The sequence below is a fragment of the Mastomys coucha genome, unplaced genomic scaffold, assembly GCF_008632895.1.
Source record: "Mastomys coucha isolate ucsf_1 unplaced genomic scaffold, UCSF_Mcou_1 pScaffold12, whole genome shotgun sequence".
In the NCBI taxonomy this organism is placed as follows: domain Eukaryota; kingdom Metazoa; phylum Chordata; class Mammalia; order Rodentia; family Muridae; genus Mastomys; species Mastomys coucha.
The window spans coordinates 90,736,607-90,743,517 of record NW_022196894.1 but is presented as its reverse complement, the minus strand read 5'-3'; the positions used below and the strand labels follow the sequence as shown (position 1 = coordinate 90,743,517).

Below are 6,911 nucleotides of genomic sequence, written 5' to 3'. Positions count from 1 at the left end.
CTGGCATACAGCACAGAGTGTGGCTGGTGGATTGGCATACAGCACAGAGTGTGGCTGGTGGATTGGCAGTAGAGAACAGAAATGGGGAACAACAATGAAAGGCAGTCTGCATCAACTCCCGCCTGTGAGAGTTGGAGGCAGGAATTTAGAGGATCCTAGTTGTTTTGAGCAGCCATCTTTAATTCAGCTTTGAGATGGGAGAGCAGCACCATGGACCTATAGAAGAGTGTTTTCTGAGTGATGATTTAAAAACTTTGATGATTGCCTCACCTATGTTCATCATGTGGGCCAGTGATGGCAGGGCTCAGAGGTGGCGTTTTACTACCTCTAGATAGCAAACAGATTGGGGACTTATCAATGAAACATCACACATCTGCAAAGCAGATAAAGATGAAGTGAGAGCCAGGTAGTTGCTGGTGGGTTGGAAGAAGATGGAGGAGGCTAGGCTCCCAGGGACCTCAGGAAATAGAATGTGAGGGTGATTCGAAGGGAACACAGAGAGGGGAGACCTGTGGTTTAGTGCAGTTTGGGGGGTAGTCTGTGTTAACACAAAGATGAGCTAGCCATGACTGCCCGCAGTGACACTGTTATACCCCTCTGAGAAATCATGAATTTCTTTCTATTGCATAACAATATCCTGTCTGTGTACATCAGTGAGGACTCCACATACCACATGCACCTGACACCCCTGCTATGTGCCTGTATCCATTCATAAGCTGAGACAAGTCCTGCTGCAGGGCCCTCCTTCCTCAGCCCCACAACGCTCAGCTCACATACACGTACCACCACCCCTGCCATGGTGAGCCATTGCACACTCTCCTGCTGTGCTCAGCACTCCAGGCGCACACATTACAGTGTTCAGGGGTGAGAGGAGCACACCGTGCTGTCCTTCACCTCGGGCTTGAAAGTCTCTGGGGGTTATGAAACCTAAACAAACAGTCCTTTGCCTAAGTGCTATGGGGACAAATACTTTAAATTCTAAGGTTAAACTTTCTTTCCAAAGAAGCCAGAAATTTTTATTTCAGTCCATGGCACATACTTATTCAATGACTCAATAAATTGTAATCCATTCCTGTCACAGGAGTTTTACTTGGTGGCATAATATGACTAGTTGGGCATTGCTCCTGCCTTGACATTGAGACTCCGTTTAAATTCCTTCCATGTCGTGGGAGTCTATGTGGCTTTTCAAACTTCTTCAGAGTTAGTTGTTCCTTTCTATATTCCCTCCCACATCCCATATTATTTCATTTTTAAAATTCTTTTTAGAACACTATGCTCCCTTCCTAAGGACTCCCTCTCCTCCACCCTGGTCACTCACTAGATACCTAATGAGTATGGAGATTGTAGCATGTGTAGTAAAAGCTTAATGGCTAACATCCACATTAAGAGAAAGGATACAATATTTGTCTCTTTGGATCTGGTTTACTGCAACTACAATGATTGTTTCTATCTACATTTCTTTATGACTAAATTTCTTTTTTCTTAACAGTTGAGTAATATTCCACTGTGTGAATGTACATATATTCATTTTCCATTCATTAGCTAATGGTTAGCTAGGCTGTTTCTGGCTATCATGACTAGAAAGGCAATGAACACGGGTGAGCAAGTCTATGTATGATATTTGTGTACATACTCATTTGGGGGATAGTTGGATCATGTGGCGATTTGTCTCTAGCTTCTTGAGGAACCTGCACAGTGATTTTGGTAGTGGCTGTATAAGTTTGGGTCCCTATCAACAGTGATTAACTGTTCCTCCCCCTGAAGCCTCACCAGCATGTAGTATTATTTGTTTCATTGATCTTGCTCATTCTAATTGTAATAAGATGAAATATCAAATTAATTTTAACTTTAATTTCCATGATGGCTAAAGGTGTTGAACAGTTCCTTACGTGTTTTCTCAGCCATTTATACTTCATCTTTGACAACTATCTGTAAAGTTCTATATCCCAATTTTAAAGTTAGTTATTTGTTTTCTTGATGTTCAGTTATTTTTAGTCCTTTGTATGTTGTACATACAAGTCCATAGTCAGGTATATATTTGGTAAATATTTTGCTGTTCTGTAGCCTGGCACTGTGACTGAATGATAGTGTCCTTTTTTATACAGAGCCTTCTACCTTCCTGAGCTTCCATTTATTAATTGTTGGTCTTAATGTCTATGCTATGGGTGTCTTTTCAGAAAGTTCATTCCTGTTTCAATTAGCTTGAACCAATTTTTTTCATTCTCTCCTACTAGGTATTTTTTAATTAATTCATTCATTAACTAACTAACTATTTTACACTCCATATTTTATTCCTCCCCCTCCACCCACCCTCCAACTGCTCCACATCCCATACCTCTTCCCCATCCCCCTGTCTCCACAAGGATGTCTCCACACCCATCCCACCTGACCTCTAATTTCCCTGAGGCCTCCAGTCTTTTGAGGATTAGGTGCATTATCTCTGAATGAACACAGACCCAGCAGTCCTCTACTGTATGTGTGTTGGAAGCCTCATATCAGCTGATGTGCGCTGCCTGTTTGATCGTCCTATGTTTGAGAAATCTTGGGGGGGTCCAGATTAATTGAAACTGCTGGTCCTCATCCAGGTTCGCCCTTCTCCTCAGCTTCTTTCAGCCTTCCCTAATTCAACAACAGGCATCAGCTGCTTGTGTCCATTGGTTGGGTGCAAATATCTGCATCTGACTCTTTCAGTTGCTTGTTGGGTCTTCCGGAGTGCAGTCATGCTAGGTCCCTTTTTGTGAGTGTTCCATAGCCTCAGTAATAGTGTCAGGCCTTGGGACCTCCCCTTGAGCTGGATCCCTCTTTGGGCCTGTCACTGTACTTTCTTTTCCTCAGGTTCCTGTCCATTTCCATCCCTGTAATTCATGCATGTCCTTTTGTGGCACAAAAAGTTAAACTTTTTGACAGTCCTAAAATAAGAGGCTAATTTTGATAGCAAGTTACTTATTATTTAATGATAACACAAGAGATACAGAAAATATAATAAGCAAATGCCTTCATCTTCTTTAACTTAAGCGTACAGGCCACCATGGTTTGACTTTATACCCTATCACTGGGTGCAGCTGTGCACTCTTACATATAGAAAAGATTTATTTTTAACAGAACAAGACAATGGGAAAATAGTTCCACAGTAACCTAATGTCTCCACAGACCTCCATGTGTTGTAGTTTAAATTGCAGCTATGTTTAAAATGCACACAATCTAGGGAAGACTGATTTGAGTCACAGGGACTGCAGTGATCACTGCGGTTAGTTATGAGACAGACTGTCATAATATGAGGTACCTACAAGCCCCATCTATCATTTGCTGTCTCCACAACCACATGGTCACCATTAGCTCAGGATAAAGCACAGTCCTGGCTGAGGTATAAGGCTGAAGTGTCTCTTGCTGGCTTATGCTTTAAGCACTTCATCCCCAGCTGTCACTAGTTTGGGAGCATGTGGAACTTCAGGAGGTGGAGTCTGGCTGGTGAACTAAAACGATGAGAGATAGCCCAGACCTGAGTTCCTCAAGCTCTCTTCTGAGATCTGCTGTGCTGCGAGGAGCCTCTGCCAGATGATGCTGTCACCATGGGCTCTGCCATATTTCCTCCCACTGGGATAGACTAAGATCCTTTGAAAATGCAAGTGGAGATAAACCTTCCCAAATGTAACTTGTCTCTGTCACATATTTTCTCATGGTGATACAGGTCATGTTTATAGTTTAAACATAAAAGTCACCCAGAGGACTTGGAAATAAAATATAGCAGAAATCTTTCCTGTCTCAGCTATATCGATTTGAGGAATTACTTGGGGTATGACAGACGACAGAATGGAGATAGATAGATAAGAAAATAGATGATTGATATCTTAGATAGATAGATGATAGATAGATAGATAGATAGATAGATAGATAGATAGATAGATAGGTAGGTAGATAGATAGATGATAGACAGGTAGATAGATAAAATTACTCTGCTGATAGAAAAATGAGTGTAGCCCTTACCCCCAAAATGTGAAAATTATTTTTTTCACTGATCTCTGGAGTGGCCATCATTTGTTATGTTTATTCCTAAGCTTGCTGTTTCAGTGTTTGTAAGTATTTCTTTTTTTCTTTTCTTTTTTCCCCACATTTTGAAATCAGATATCCTACAACATTCCCCTTTTTGTTTAAGCTAAAAATTGTACACAGTTTAACTTTTGCAACATAAACAATTACCAATCCACAAGCTTAACAATCCAAATATCCTTATGAAGATCCCTTGATGTGATGGTCCTTCTTAACTGCAGTCCTGATCATCTGTCCTTCAGCAATGGCCATTTCTGCACCAATGTTTTCAGTCTGCCAGTCTGATGACTGCTCTGTCCTTCAGCCATGGCCATTTTTGCACCAATGTTTTCAGTCTACCAGTATGATGACTGCTCTGTCCTTCAGCTGATTGGTTGAGCTGTCCCCATGCAGGGGATCTGCATTTTGTATCATCTGCTATCTTTCTGTGTCTTTTCTTTCCTTGAGTTGTGCCTCTCCTGTGGGAGCTTCACTTACTCACAAAGGATCTTTATCAATTTTCATGGAACCCCTAGTCTTTCATAGGCAAAACCTCTCCCCCAACTTAACACACTCCCTGAATTCCATTCTGATGTTAAAATACCTGTAAAGTATACGGGCTGACCTGATTCAACAGTTTTCTACAATCCAGTGTCTTTCAACTAATCTTGTTTCCCTTTTCTATTTATCAATGTAAAATTAGATCTTTAGGAACCTACATATAAGCTAGACATTAGGAACTTGCATTCCATGCCCAGTTTCATGCCAGAAAGCTGCACTCCACACAAGCAAGCCAGGCTTCTTACCCATTGTCAATGGACTCTCTATCTTGATCCTCAATTTCATTAGACATCATAGGTTCATGATTAAGCAGTTAGTGACTACTGAATTTCATTTCCCATATTTAGTAGTAACTTGTATTCATCTGAAGTAACTGTCATTTCAGAGGCTTACTGCCTCGGTCTGTTAATTCAGGGCCAGTCCTGGAAGCTTCTACCTTCCATACAATCTAATCTAGGCCTAGAATGTTTTCAGCCTCTGAGCCTTAGTGTTGAATAAGCTCACCCTTCCTGGTTATTTTTGAACTCTAGCTGGCTAGTTCAACTCAGCTGTTCTGGCTCAAACTCCTCTTCAAGCTGACTGACTCAATCTGCCCTCTTTGGGCTTCTCCTGAATTGCTATGCTTGGCCTCAAATTAACTCTAGCAATCTGTTCTAATCTTCTGGCTCCTTCTGTCATCACCTGTGTCTAGTTTCTTCTCTCTTCAACGTGTCTCTGTAAAACTGCCCCCAATAGTACTCACTTTGGCAGCACATATTCTAAAAAATAGAATGATACAGAGAAGACTAGCATGGCCCCTGTGCAAGTATGACATGCAAATTCTTGAAGCGTTCCATATTTAAAAGAAAAAAGAACCGCCCCCAATAAAACTGCCTCATTCTCTTTCTCTCTTTTATAGGGGTTGATTAGTTTTAAGATTTTTATTGCATTTATTTATGTGTACATGTGCAGTGAGGGTACATGTACCACTTCATGAATGTGGCAGCCAGATGGAAGACAGCTCAAGGGGACCAGTTCTCTCCTTCTACCTTGTGGATCCTTAGGATCAGAACTCAAGTTGTCAGGCTAAGTGACAGGTGTCTTCACAGTTCAGGTACCTTTCTAGCCTCAGATTCATATTTTAAAGTCATAATCTGTTGTCATGTTTATACATGGCAAAGGATGACATCCTAGAATCCTACTTGCTGATGTTATCCTAACCTCTCTGCACAGCCAGCATATTAAAAGTCTCCTCAGGTCTAGAGATATATCAGTATAGGAATATATCAGTAAGATATATCAAGTCTAGGCATATATCAGTAGGAAATAGAAATTATGATTCAAGATTACAGTGAAGAAATTACTGTCATTTTCCCATTCTCGGGCAATTGATGGAAGGCTCTGTGAATCCTGACTGAATGAACAGATGAATAGAGACTGCTCCATTTCCTGCTCAGACATTATTCAGATAAAATTAAAAACAGCTGATTCGGGAAAATAAATAGAATCTTCTGGAAGAGTCATAGGAGCAGGCTGGATTCTGCCACCTTATCTGAATATCTTTGATAAGAGTTTAGGGTGCGGAACCCATGGCCTTGACTGAACTGGGGGAAAATATCCTAAGAGGTCATTTGAAAGGCTGTCATTTTCCTATATCTGGTAGATACACGTGAGTGGGACACAACCTGAATGATTTTAGATTGCCAAGTTAAAAAAGGAAATATTGCATGTTTCTGCCCTGCTGAGAGATTGTTGGATAAGCTCCAAGAGGGTTGGATATGCTCACTCTTACATCACACAAGTGGATGGGACATGGGCAAATTTGTAGATGGGTCATTTCTGATGATGTTACTGAGTGAATACAAAATGTGCTGCCCTACCGGCTCATGTGTTGTTTGCATGTTTGACTTCCTACTGGTTATGTTATGAGGACATGAAGCCTGGCTGGAGGAAATAGGTCACTTGGGTTGTGTCTAACTCTAGTCCCATCTTCCTGTCTGTCCTGGAGTGAACATTGTCCCCCTCCACATGCTCTGGCTGCCATAGCATTCTGTCTTACAACATCCCAGAATCAGGATAGTCAAGGACTAGGAACCGAAGACCTGAAACCATGAGTGAGATTAATCTTTACTCACTTTAGCTGTTCTTGCAGATATTTTAATCTCTGATAAGCAACAGTAACTATGATGTGAGTTAACTGTCAATATGACAGAATCTCCTGGGACACCATCAGCATGTCTGTGGGGGATTATCTTAATTGTGTTGAGTGAGTTAGGAAGACCTGCCCACTGTGGGTGGTCCATTCCCTACTTGAAATCCTGGGCTGTGTAAGTCAGAAGTGTAAT

General features: G+C 41.4%; 1 non-coding gene across 1 annotated transcript; it reads left to right on the top strand.

Annotated features, from left to right (window-relative positions):
- The first annotated feature begins 5,321 nt into the window (after nucleotides 1–5,321).
- Nucleotides 5,322–5,429, top strand: LOC116086654. Its single transcript, XR_004117034.1, has one exon. It is a non-coding gene; the product is annotated as a U6 spliceosomal RNA (small nuclear RNA).
- The last annotated feature ends 1,482 nt before the right edge of the window (nucleotides 5,430–6,911 follow it).